The sequence below is a fragment of the Carassius carassius genome, chromosome 15, assembly GCF_963082965.1.
Source record: "Carassius carassius chromosome 15, fCarCar2.1, whole genome shotgun sequence".
NCBI classification, from domain to species: domain Eukaryota; kingdom Metazoa; phylum Chordata; class Actinopteri; order Cypriniformes; family Cyprinidae; genus Carassius; species Carassius carassius.
In genome coordinates, this window is record NC_081769.1 from 5,323,807 (window position 1) to 5,338,759 (window position 14,953).

General features: G+C 40.1%; 1 pseudogene; it reads right to left on the reverse strand.

Annotated features, from left to right (window-relative positions):
- Positions 1-5,635: 5,635 nt before the first annotated feature.
- LOC132159003 (G2/M phase-specific E3 ubiquitin-protein ligase-like) lies at positions 5,636-14,745 on the reverse strand (annotated as a pseudogene).
- Between the last annotated feature and the right edge of the window lie 208 nt (positions 14,746-14,953).

Sequence of the window (14,953 nt, forward strand, 5' to 3'; positions counted from 1 at the left end):
GTGTACAGGCGAGTGTACAACACAATATGCTGGCTTTAGCTTTGGGCATAAGGTAAGTACATCAAAGGTAACTGGGACTTCACTCTGGGCATACAGGCAAATGTAAAACACAATATGCTGGCTTTAGCTTTAGGCATAAGGTAAGTACATCAAAGGTAACTGGGACTTCACTCTGGGCATTCAGGCGAATGTACAACACAATATGCTGGCTTTAACTTTAGGCAAGAGCTTACGGTGAATATACAGGGAAGCAGAAAGGGATGTTACTCACACCTTTTGGGGAAATAGACGTCAGGCGTTCCTTTTCTGAGGTTTACCGACTGCTGATAGGGATGCGAGTCGAAAGCTGCTGCTGCGTTGGGCTGAACACGGCCTCCGCTGATGTCACACACAGGTAAGTTGTTACACCCAAGATGTGCTACACTGGGTGGGTCGGACTCTTCCCTCTCCTTTCTGCCAACCAACAGGGTGAGTCTTCTAGACAGGGGCGAACCTTTGAAGAACTCCACAGCAGGTAATAATACACGCACAGCTGATTTCCTCCTCGAGCAGCAAACTCCTCACCATTAATACTTCCCACTATATCCACACTTCTTACTTGAATTTGTTTCCCACCTCCGTTACGTGGGGTAGAAGGGTCAGGATGTCATCGATGGCCTCTAATTAGAGATGTTGTTTTCTTCGCCCGCCTCAGTACTCACTTCCTCCACAGGATTTCGTCGGGCCTGAAAGGGTGGTTTTTGACGACACAAATACAGCACAACACTGCAATTTTCAAGTGTATACACTCACAGCAAAGGACAAAGGCTCACCCACTTGCACTCCACACACTCTTGGTGAATTTAGGGTCAAACCCCCCGTCTGACCAAAGACTCGTCCTGGAAATCGTGGGAACACTGATGCAAAGAATATTCAGATTTAAACGTCGCCACCACAACACCCCAACGTCTTCTCTCACTCCTGATCCCGGCTCACCCACAATCCTCCTCCACGGTGGGGCCGCTCACTTACTATGCCAAAAACTCACAAAAAGGCTCACAGATAGTTCACTCCAGATAATTATGCTGCTGTACGATGGTTTGGAGTACTCACACCGTTACTAACACGAGGTCTCTTTTCCCTCTTCTTTCCAGCTCCTGGATACTTCTCCTGCTGCCACGTGACCTGTCCAAAAAGGGCCTCCTTCAGCGATATTTCCGGTGAGTCTTCCTGTTCTCGATCACTCAGAATTCTTTACACATGTCCATAGAGCATTTCACAGTTAGATAGACATCCCAATATACTCAGCCCGGTTTCTGTTTCTGCCAAACCCTTGTCTCCGTCTTCGCCCAGCCAACAATATTCCTCCGCCTTCTTTCCGCTGCCCTTGCCCAAACACTCCAACTCACTCGCCGTATCGGCTGGAATAAACAACTCCTCTCTGCAGTTTCTGAGGCCCTCTTTATACTCCTCCCTCTCTCCACACTGCCCAATCCGCGATCGCCCCGTTCATCTAGCCACCTGCGATCAATGAAACCCTAATTTCCTTACCCGGAGTTCCCGGAAGTAACCGGTGTTTGAGGATTATGGTCCGGGCGGAACCAATCTCCGTTCTTTTAGTTCCGCCCTTACAAAGTCACTCCGTGACATCTATTTATTTACATATAATCTATATACATAGACCCCCAAAAAGTATTTGGAGCCATGTGGACACAATAAGACACTTAAAAATATCTCAGTACCATCTACTGATTTTTGACTGACTGCCCACAAAGCTATGGCTCCAATGTAAAGATGATTTTAGTGGATTAATATGCATGTCAAACTCAGCTCCAGGAGTATAAGTGTCCTGCAGAGTTTAGCTCCACCCAACCCCAACACACATGCCTGGAATTCTCTCAAACTCCTAAAGACTTTGATTAGCTGTATAAGGTGTGTTTAATTAGGGTTAGAGCTAAACTCAGCAGGACAGTGGCCCTTAAGGAGCATAATTTGACACTCCTGGATAAGTTTGAAGACTAGGGCATCAAAGCAAAACACATTGCAACTGCTGGAAACTACAGTCCACACTCGCTCTTCGAGCTTCTCAAATGTGGTTGGGGCATTGCAGAGGCCAAGTGGAATTACTTGAAATTCCACGGCCAGGGGCAAAATAACTTCACATACAGCCCGAGTGTGACCTACCTGTATGACAAAAAAGCACCTGCTATAGGGTGTGTTGAGGTTTGGAGGCTTTTATTTATTCTTTTATTTATTTTCATTTTATTCAAAATTTTCACAAACATGTTAGCTATATTATGAATTATCTGCTATTCCGATTCTCAAATACGTTTAAGTAAATGTATTTCATAGTTATTGTGCGACCATAACTGCGTCATTCACACTGAAAATTCCAATAAAGTGTACTTTAAATACCCGGATGAAAAAACAAAGTGTGGAATGTTGGACACTTCATGCACTCAACTGTCGCAGCTTTAATTACATTGCGAAGGGGGACAGGCTATCAGAGGGAGATAACGTTTAACCAGAAGCTCTGGACTCTCAATCACCAGCACCATGTGGACTATTGTGTCTTCTAGGCTCCATCCAGCTCTCCAGGCTGCTAGTCACACATGGGAAAAGTAAGGCTCCGTAGGCACAGACCCATAATACCAATGCAGCTTCACATTAACCCTCACACTTTATTGATGACTGCAATGGACAAAACATGCTGGGCATTCCCTGTTACAGCACCATCACCCACAACAAGCTGAACACAATATGACAAAAGCAGCAGGCTTACATGTCAGAGTTTGACATTTTAAAAACCGTTTGAAAACATTGCTGTTACTTATGAGGTGCCCCTAGGGACATTATTCAGAATTACCATGCATATACATGTACTTTTCCTCTCACATACACATATGAAACCAAAGTCATTCACATACTATCATGAAATGCTCACACACATACAAGTGAAATGCTTTTACAAACACAACTAAAACGCTCTCATACACACAACTGAAAATATTACGCTCACACACACAACTGAAATGCTCACACACATACAAGTGAAATAATCTCATACATACAAGTGAAACGCTCTCATACACACAACTGAAAATATTACGCTCACAAACACAACTGAAATGCTCACACTCATACAAGTGAAATGCTTTTACAAACACAAGTGAAACGCTCTCATACACACAACTAAAAATATTACGCTCACAAACACAACTGAAATGCTCACACACACACACAACTGAAATGATCACACACATACAAGTGAAATGCTTTTACAAACACAACTGAAATGCTCTCATACATACAAGTGAAATGCTTTTACAAACACAACTGAAACGCTCTCATATTCTGACATATTCTAAACGCTCTCACAACTGACAATATTACGCTCACACACACACAACTGAAATGATCACAAACATACAAGTGAAATGCTTTTACAAACACAACTGAAATGCTCTCATACATACAACTGAAATGATTTTACAAACACAACTGAAATGCTCTCACTTACACAACTGAAAAGCTTTTCAGTATGTTGTATGCACGCATTTCAGTTGTGTGTGTGAGAGCATTTCAGTTGAAACGGAAGCACATTTCAGTTGAAACGGAAGGTGGTTAAAGTCCCCACTCCAGTCCAGTTGGTGGCAGTAGTGCACCTCTAAGGTGGCTGGCAACACCAATAAAATATTGGCAAAGATAAAGCAGCGCGGGTGCACAAAACAGTTCTTTCGCCAGACGCCAAGTCGACTTTGAATCAGCCCTTCAACCACAATGTATGTTCATCTGATCCTCTTTGTTTTTCAAGTTCAAACTCAATTTTTTGAGGTGAGAAGTAATGAAGATGTTGTAAGATTTTTTACTAGTGCACTGCAGTGCGTTGCGTCACTAATACAAAGTGAAGAGTCTGACATTTTTGGTCAGGAGAGGCTTTATAGAGTGCTAGATGATCATACGCGAACTCTCTCTACATTTCTTACCGTGTCCAGATATGATCATGATAACAGGAATGTCAGTAACCTATTAGGATCATTGTATAGATGTTTTCACAACTTGCTCCATGACCATGAGGCCAGGCAGAGATCCACTGATGGGACCAACAATTTGACACCTCCCACAACCTTGACCGGCCATCCAGGTCGTCCCCGATACAGCATAGCTGCCGAACAGATTTCTCACTGTGTGTCCATTGGTATGACATGGCAGAGAATTGCATCATGCTTTGGAATCAGTCGAAGAACCCTATACAGACACAGACAGATTCTGGGAGTTGGACCATTAAGATATGCAGTATTGTCAAATCAAGACTTAGACCGTACTGTTACTACTATACTACAGAACACTCCAAATGCAGGTGAAGCCTATGTACTTGGTAGTCTGAGATCGCGCGGCTTAAGGGTTCAACGTTGGCGGGTCAGACAGAGCCTACATCAAGTGGATCCCATTGGGCGGTGGTTTAGACGTCGTAATACTATTCGCCGAAGGGTCTATAATGTTCAGGCCCCCAACCAATTATGGTACGTTGACTTGTAAATGTTTGGTAATATCTGCAAGTTTCAAGTACTCTATATGTTCTGTAATGTATATCTCTCAACAGGCATTTTGACGGCAACCACAAGCTGGTTAGGTGGCGGATGGTCCTGCATGGCTGTGTTGATGGTTTCAGCCGGACTATTATATATTTAAGGTGCTTATCTAACAACAGAGCCTCAAGTGTCTTGTCATTATTTTTAGGAGGGATAGAGAAATTTGGTTTGCCTTTAAGGGTCAGATGTGATCACGGTATGGAAAATATACATGGTGCACGTTTTATGTTGGAAAGAAGGGGATTAAACAGTCGTAGTGTTATTACTGGTGTTTCAGTACACAACCAAAGGATTGAGAGACTATGGGCAGAAGTCAACAGAGTTGTATCTAGACACTTCATTAACATTTTTAACTTCATGGAGGAACAGGGTATACTGGATTCATTGAACGAAGTACATTTATTCTGTTTACAATATGTTTTTTTTACCAAGAATTGAAAGGTCAGTAACAGAATTTGTCCACCAGTGGAACAACCATGGCCTCTCCACACAAGGGGGGCAGACACCTCTTCAGCTGTGGCATGCAGGTGTCATAAACAACATAGGAATTCACCCGGTTATAAGTGACATCTTTGACGTTGACAACTATTATGGCATTGATGAAGAAGGGCCATTACCTGAACTTCAAACCAATAACAATGTTATAATTCCTGACATTGATGTAACCTTTAATGACACAACAATGAACATTATTCAACAAGTGAATCCACTTGAAAATGATGGGAACCATGGAATAGATGTGTTTCATTCTCTTTTGCAATTACTTCAGTGAATAACATGGGAGTTATGTTAAGGTTCTGGAACACTGGAAATTATAAATAAATGAACAATTAACATTTGAGAGACATGTAAAAATAAAAATATATTTTAACCTTAGGCTGATTAAGTCTGTTGAATTGCAGTGGAAATATAAACTGTTCTGTATTTTCTAATAAGTGCAAATTATATGGCATACGGAGATGTAATTTAAAGGAATGGGCCTTTCAGAAATGCATAAAACTGTACTTTAAAACCTTTTTAAGACAAACAGACACAGAGAAACGCATTACAGAGCGGGATTATGTTCAGGCCCTGCCAAACCCATATGTGTTTCCTAATGCAAAGTCAAACTTCTCCTTGAACAGCTGGTATGACACATGAAGTGGCAACCTGATGCAGTTAACACATGTGTTGGCCATAGGGAACATTGGGGTAGATGAGAAGTCGTCTTCTCCTTTATGAATGAATTGGACCGAGGGAGTTGGAGAAAAACCAATAGGTGGTACTACAGATGCTCCAGTTGAGAAGGCCAATATCTTCTGTAGTTTGGATGACCCTTCTTCTTCTATAAAAAAAAACAGAAAGAAAAAAAAAACATTTTAAGTGGTAGCCGGTTAACTTAACATTAGGTGTGTGATGAGACACTTAGCTCACAAGACAACATTTTTCCAAAAATGTTTAAGAAAATGCTAATTTATGACAAATTTGAGCATTAAACACTTAATTTTTTGCATTCTGGTGAATTTGTATGCACCGATTTCTGGTGGAAATGTTTTTATTTATGTAAAGGAAAAGAAAATTCAAATGGCATGTGACTATTCAAAATCTAAAACTAACAAAATCCAATGCATGTAATATCGTTCCTGCTGAGGAAGCTGTAAGCAATAATCAGGATTAAAATAACAGAAGATTAAATCCAGTTACAGAGGTTTCATTTCTGTGGGATGTTTTTATTCATTAAATCCTTAAAGGAGAACTCCGGTCAATTTTAACATTAAGCTCATTTTTTTGTACATTCGGAGTGCTGTCAATACAGAGAACAACGACATAAATCGGTGTTGCCTACACCGTGTTATCCTCTTTTTAATCTGCACCCTGTTGACTTCAATGGGGCAAGTTTTAAACCTGCTTTTAGCCTCTTAACATCCTTGATGTGTCATTACAAGTGCACAGATCATGTGAGTGATTCCTTTAGAGTGAACACGGGTCAATCTGACTGCAGTAGATGTGACAGATATGAATAAAAATTATGTTTATTCAGCCAGCGCTCATACCTGTCTACATCCTGTGTTCGGGCGAAGTCCATAGTAATCGATTGTCGAGTTCACGCGCGTGATCATAGGTACTAAACCAATGCGCGTGAACTCGACAATCGATTACTATGGATATATTTCATGTCTGTGAGGCCTAGGCTGAGTTTCGTTAAATTAGGATGAGATGCGCTCCCGTTCACGAGCAATGCAAGTGACCGCGCGGGCGCCTGCATGATTAGGCCCATTGTCTGCTATATTTGCTGCTTATATATCAAATACAGGGAATTTGGTTGATAAAAAAATTATTAAAATTAAGATACAATTTATACAAAATGAAATTCACTTCAAAAAAGTCTTTCTACAAAACCAAACTTAATTAAGTGGTCAAAATTCATGTCTGACCAGCTCCATTTCTCTCGATATTGCGCATTCTATCTTACACGTGCGGTTCACTTTTCATAATCCACATAAATTAAAAAAATAACATTATAATATTTTAACAAATATTAAACTAAATGAGCTTATTTATTGGCTACAACACGTATAGTAGGCTAGCTAGACATAGACTCTCTATTTGTACAAATTGCTGCACATTCATTTTATTCTGAATTTTGCACACATTAGTTGAAAGGCATTTGTTTGTGCATGCATAGCAAAACATATCTGCAACGTTTATCAAGTTCACTGATAATTATGCACGCATTTATTAGGCTAATTATTATCTTAATGAATAATGAAACAAGGATGAAGCATATAAACTGTGTTGTTTGTTTAGAATGGAATGGATTGCAAATAGATCCGATTGAAGAAACGTACAAAACCAGAGTAGAAAATGGGTCTCGAGTGTTCCTGCAGAGAGGGGGTTCTCGCTGCAGAATCGGATCAAGACGAAGCAGCGAAGTCGCCTTGCGAAGAACAAGGTTACGCGGCTTATGCGCATTGCAGGTTGTGGAGAGACACTGGGAAGTTCGCTTGAGTAAAAACAATAGGCTTCAGATATTTTATGTGAAGAAGGGGGATTGGTTTGTTAAACTATGAATGTGAAACCCTAGTAAAAACAATTGCCGTTGATTGACGCCAAACGGACGTTCATGTTTTTTTCCGTTTTTTTATTTTTTTATTTGAAAGTTAGGCTAATAGCCTAAACATGTTGCATTCGGCCTGATTATGTCATTTTTTTAAAGTTACATAGCCTTTTCCTCAACGACCAATTAAGAGGCGATATTTGACCGGCATATCATTGAAATGTCCGGAAAACGAAACCTCTGCCGGTCACTTTGACCGGCACCATTTTTTTCTAGCGGAAACTCTGGTATAGCTATGTGTATGTATATAAACAACTGTAAATATTGTTTTATTTTATATGTTACCATATTTTAATATAGGCTAACACTTGATTATATGTTGTGTGTGTAGCAGAAAGGAACTACAAATTTTGTTTTGTTATGCAGCCTTGTGCTGTATAAAGACTAATAAACTACCTTGTACCTTGTATTAGCGGGGGGTTATGGTAGGTTCAATGGCAGTGGGATATGACGATATTTATCATGTTTTCGATAACAAAATGACTCGTAATCGTAACAAAATAATCGTTTACAATTATCCTTTATTTCGTGGTGTTTCAAATTCTACACTTTACCGTACTATTTCGGCAAGGGAATGGCACTGTGGTGCAGTTACTTTTACGTTGGATATTAGCCATCTATCAAGTATCCAACGTTAACCCATAAACTGTATAAAAGTGACTTTTAAAACAAAACATCCCAACGTCACCCATTGGTTTGTGGACTGCCGTTTTAAAGCCTCGAGTTTGGCAGATAGGGCACTGCCATGTTGGTTTTTTGCAACAAGCGGCACCGGACGTAACCATATTTACCTAGCTAGTTTGGCTGACAATTTTGTCTAGCAAACAACAAGCTTAAAACTAAATGTACTCACCAGAGAAAGTGAACAGCCAACTCCTAATAAGCTTTTTTAACAGCGCTTACAGTTTACACAGTGCCGTGGATACGATGCCACTCTGGCCTGATTTACAGAGCACCATGGTAACGATTTATCAATCACAGATAGTCCAGCCCTGAAGCATACTCTGCTTTATGGTTTATTTTCCTGTAAATTGCACCATAATTTACTAAATGAACATGTTGTATTGAAGAAGACATGAAACTAGCGAGGAATGGCCCTGCTGGCTGTTAGACAGAATGCAGGTTTAAGTTACAGAGGTTGCCGCTTGATTGAGATTACATAAATAACATTTGACAATCACTTGTCACATAAATACATTTTTTGACTGGTCAACAGTGCAAAACAGCTGCAGGATGTTGAGTTTCTAATGCTATTGTGCGAACAGCTTTTAACCTGACGAGAAATCTCTTCCCACCCCTTGCAATAGCAATTTGCATCAGTTGATATTGAATAAATTCTCCAACAAGAAATATAAAAAATTGATTCATCATTTTACTTTACCTTCTGCATCCTGGAGATAGTCTCTCCAGAAGGTAACAACCATCTCCTCAGCAGCTCTCTTGTTGCTCCCTTCTGGAGACAGACGAATGCTGAAAAGATCGTCCACCTGATCAGCAGTCAGTGTGCTTGCCTCGTAGCAGAATAGGGGGCGAAAGCTGTCTGGATGCCTTTTGATTTTCTCCAGAACCCCAAGAGTTTTTAATCCTTCACAGAATCTGTACAAAGAACATGGACCATTATTCATTTAATTAGAGTTCCTAATTCACTTGTGAATTGTCAATTTTCATGTCTCTACATTGTGACCATTTCACTCACATATGCCCCTAAAAACAGATACGAGTAGAGATGTGACTAAACACTTAGCAGACGACACAAGACACAATATTGGGGTATATACCTATGGGGTATAATTAACAGGCAGGGCGTCATTGGCAGTTGGAAGCTGTAGTTTCAAGATATGGGGAAAAGATAAGGAATATCAGCTATATCAGGTGATTTTTGTTGAAACATTCAACTTTTCATAAAGCCAATGGGCTTGTCAGTGTCACTTTTCATCAATCGACCAATCACAGCCTGTATTGGGCAGGACAGACAAAAAGTCTGATGTGCGACAGCAATCTAGCGTTAACTAATCACAATCTAGAGCATTATTCTTACATAAGGATTTAATGAAAGAAAACAACCCATAAACATGAAAATGCTGTAATTGGAATTAATATTAAACTAGTGGTAAGCTATATAGTATGCAAATATATGAAACCATAATCAATGTAGCAACATAGCATAGACTCTTAGTCACCTCCTCCTGAGAGCATCACCTTCCCCTTGTTCTGTTTTACATCTGCTTTACTTAAGTTATTGTTATGAATATTTTTCAGTAATCTTGTGTAAAGCGTGGCTTGGGTTGTGTGGGTGCTGCTGGTGTATCATGTGTATCCATCCCACTAGCCACAATGCACAAATCACAGCAGTTATCCGTGATGAGTGTTTTCTATGATCACTGTGATGAGAAATCAGTGACTTATAAGCTGTTTTTAATGTATCAAATTTTCCAAAATTCTGTTTCAATATTTTAAAAAGCTTTGACAATAATTTGAGTGTCGAGATGCCTGAATGTCCAGATACCAGGGCCTTTACTTCGTAGTACTCCACTGGTTTTCACATCATAATTGCACACAAGGAGAAAGATCAAACACACACACACACAAAAACATAGTATAAATATGTATATAATAAGTTGTTTGTTAATAAATTCTGTCCTACATTTCTTTTTGTGCTCCTAAATGTTGTCATTTAAGATAACAAGTGCTCCTTGGGGAAAAGTTTAGCGTGGAGCCCTGCTGACTGACAACCAACACTGAATACCTTTGAAATGGACCTTGAACCCTGTGGATGACTTGAAACATCACAATGTCATGCACCAGCAGATCCCTGTCTCCTATTGACCGCATAGGCCTCAGACATCCTGCATTGGCCAGATAGTCAAGCAGGGGGGCCTTTGACTCCTCAAGGTCCTCAAGGGTTGTACTTTCAGATACCTAGCATCACAAAGAGCAGGAGGATGGCTTTATGGAGGCTACTTATTTGTCTTATAATGTATTGGTAAGAACCGGGACACTAGAGGTCTGCATAATCACGTAATGCCCAAGTGTTCCCCAACACTTAATAGAAGAGCAGTTTTTACCCACATTGCTACAATGTGATAAAAAAAAAAAAAAAAAAAACACTTTACTGACTACACTTGGCTGTTGAATAGTGGCAGAATTCAAACATCATATGGAAATTTGGGATTCCGCAATGGCCATACTTGGCTGGACTGCCACTCCCTCTCACAATGGGAAACAGCAAGAGAACATTGTAATGTCACCTCAGTCTAATGTAAGTGTGTCTACTTGTCTAATGTCTAACTACAGACCTTTTTGACTTTATCCAAGAGTTCGGTGTCAGCTATTTCTTCTAGTCCTGGATTTGCTGAGCCATCAACCAGAAGAGAAAATACTGTTGGGGAGAGGAAGTTAGGTGGTGGACCTCCATGTACTAAGCTTACAGCAATGGCTCTGCCAGCTGTATAGTACCAGTCCTCCCTTAGAGCTGCAAAACAATGGAATGAAAATAAATGGAATATTGATTAATGCATAAAGACTCAATATTAAATAAAAATATTTTCATTGGGCTATTAAATAACTTATACATAATTTCCAATGCTAACAGTTGTATGTAAAAACTACCAAAACTATAAATGACTCTCTACAAATTTTTGAAAAGTCAGTCATTACCAGTACTGTCAAGAGCTAAGGTTTTGCTGCTTTCTTTTCCCTCAAACATGGGTGACCTGGCAATGGTCTCCATCAGCAGCCTCAGGAATTCCCTCATTGGCCCTCCTAAATCAACCCCTTCTTCATTTCTCCCCATGTCATCAGAGAATTTTACACACATCATCAAGTTGGGGTCATAGGATACCCTTTTGAAGCCCCGCATGGCACCTTCCCAGACAGCAGAGCGATTTATATTAAATCTGCATTGCTGTTTTGTGCTAACTCTGCTTGACAGTTCCAGCAGTATCTCTTGAACCGGGATCTTTTCTGCACTATACAAATAACATTAAAAATGTATTAACAGAAAAATACTCAGTTACCCATACTTTGTGGAGTTGATAAATCCAAAATGTGCATGACATAATAATGCATGCACATTTTGATAATAATCACATGATAATCACATAATCCTCATATCCTTATCTTTGAAGTTCACATTCTGTGTGTCCTACTTACATCTGACTCTCCATACTCGCCATTATTGCTTGCTGTAATTCCTCATCATCTGAGCTGTCATCTGGAAGAGTAGCCATGAGTGTCAAATATGAAGAGTAGTCTTCATCATGACTGCTTGTGGCAGGGTTGCCATCAGTTCTTGCAAGGCAGCCTCCATCAAGGCCGCTCATGCCAGGGTTACCGCCACTTCTAGCAGCACTGTCGGCAGTGTGGTTGGTGGCATTAGACCTGTCTTCATCTGCGTCACAGTTGGGGCCAGGGTTGCCATCTTCATCATGACTGCTTGTAGAGGCCCTGGTGGTGCCATGGCTGCTCATGCTTGTTGGGATTTGTTGACCAGACACTTCAAAACAATCCTCATCAATGTCCTTAGTAGATGAATGCATGCTCAACATTGATCTGGCAGTGATGAGGGAAAGTTCGTTTTCATCTTCCAAGTCAGTCTTCAAAAGAGAAAGAAAAACAAATATATAATATAGCTGCAAGCAGCAATGAAGGGCCCAAGCCGGTGGCACCACCACCGCGGTCCCTTTAGGGTAACTTTGCACGACGGGCAATATGAAGTTAAACCCAGTAAAAGAACCATATCAAAGTTATCTGAATACGCCACATCTACTGCATCATGCTGAGATCCATGACATCATTTAAATTTAGATGGAATGGAATGTCATATGTTACTTTTAAATTAGTGTGAACTGCGAAGTTATCTTTTGCAGCTCAAAAATGATTTTGTCCATAAGTACAGTATTTATTTCTAGTTTTTTTATATTTTATTAATCAGATTAAGATTAAGCGCTGGTAAACACCAGGGGCCGTATTCACAAAGAATTTTAAGGTTAAAAGTAGTTCCTAACTGGCGAATTTAGGAGCAGCTCCTAAAAATAATGGGCGTGTCACTCTTAACTTTAGGACTCTTCATTTTTTTGACTAAGAGTAATTCACGAAGCATTTTAGCCCTAAAAGCAGCACCTAAGCCTGGGACAGCTTAAAAGAAGTCGAGAGGACTCCTAACTCACTAAGACCTATTCACAAACTGCTTTTTGTGGCATTTCACATTGCGATGTTTTGAAATGCGTATGCGGCGGCTACAGGAGCTTCCAATCGGGAGGGAACAATTTTGCATTGCAGGCATAACTAGGGATGCAATAACGCCACCAACAACAAAACTAGGCTACTCATTGCATTTACTAATTGTAACGTTTCATTGTGAATCAAGTTAAAATGTTCTTCTCTTTGCAAACGTAGGCAGAGGCATATAGTGACAGATTAATTTAATGTTGCAAAGATATTGCATCAATCCATATGTTTCATAGGCTAGGCTATTTGTTTTGCCTTACTTTTTATTAATTTAGGCAATTTATTCAGTTATTTATCATCTTCCGTCCTTCGCACTACTTGTTTAGCGCACGCATTCTCAGACCTGCCACCTGTCACTCATCAACGTAGGGGAGGTGTTTGGAATCATTCCCGCGTTACAAACATCAGCCAATCAAGGTGGTCACATAAGTCAAGCTCGTGCATGAGTAATGACGTCATCCATAGCAACGAAGACTCACTCTTAGTTTAGGAGTTGTCATTTTTCTTTACTAAGAGTAGGTCTGAAAGGCGTTGTGAATGACTTTTAAGAGAAAACTCCTGGCTAAAATATTTTAGTGCGATTTAGGAGTACTCCTAGTGCTAAGATAAAATGCTTTGTGAATTGACTTTGTTTGTGAAAACATTGATTTCTCTCAAATAATGTTAAATAATAATGTTAAATGTCAAATAATGCTTTACTGTATATTGCTACATATTGCTATATTTTTAAATAGACTAAAAATACCAGAAAAACTTACTAGAAGGGTCCTTGATGGTCTCACATACAGGGCTTTGGTTTTATAAACCTTATGGATTAGCATCCCATTCAGATCCTGACCCTCTTGGAGTGTAGGGGACACCAGCTTATTGCCACATGCCATTAGGAACTGGAGGCTACAAAGAAGGGAGATAGTACAACAACAAAAAAGGCTTATAGGATATGTAGCTAAACACTACACTGGTACGTTGTACGCTGGTGTGTGTGGATGTCCGTCCCCTTGGTTTCTTGCTCCTGAGGTGTGACTGACTAACATACTTTTAAAAAAAAGGCTAAAATCATATATGTTTTGAATAATCATGATTGCACTTGTGTACACAATGATGATTGTGTTTTTAAAGTGCTTTATCAATACATATTGTATTACTAATGTACAAAGGAGAACAAAATGGGCCATTACCTGACATCCTCCGGGAGACGATCACCAAAGCCATCCCTGATGCGTTACATAACAGTCTGGTGGTCCCAGGCCTTTTGTATTTCAAAGGCATTGAGGATATGCCCGTGCTTGTGTAGCTGTACTTTTGGATGTTGTTTGCACACTGCTTCCCATGATGGATTGGGCAGTAGTATTATGTCCTTGTTGAAATGGTCATGTTGCTGTGCCCTAGCTCTGAAATAAGAATGTAACAAGTAATTAGCCAGTGAAATTTAAGTCATGCTGCCACAGATAATACAATGACTAGGACCTTTGTAAACAAAAATAATACTTTTAAGGCCTTATTTGTAGAATATAAATTTTGCATAGGTACCATTACTTTTAATTAACGTTACTCGTTCATATCTTGGCAGGCAATGAGGGGATATCTTTATAAGATTAACTAGGTAAGTTAGGGGTTGGTACTAGGCCGGCTGGAAGGAACGATTTTCGCATAGTATAATGCTAGCTAGCTAACATTATCTTAAATCTGTCAAAGTAACGTTAATAACGAAAATGGGTGTTTGGATGATGCATCACGTTATCTAGCTAACTTAGGTGCTGCGATTAGCTGTCTATCTAGTTTTAAAAATGACAAGCTGAAGCAAGCTGGTTTCTAACTTACCTTGTTCTCCTTGTGCCTGACGTCCATGTTCTGAAACATTGCTGTGCTTGATAACGTGGTGGAGCACGTTCTCTCCTGACTGGACCTGCAGTTGGCAATAAGTGACCTGCAGTTGGCAATGACACGCTGCTACGCTGGCGGGTAGGGAAGAGCGACGCTAGGTGACTGTCCATCGAAGTGTCCACACTTGGAGTTGCAACGGTCGGTTGCTGCCCGATTGTTGTGACATTTGACA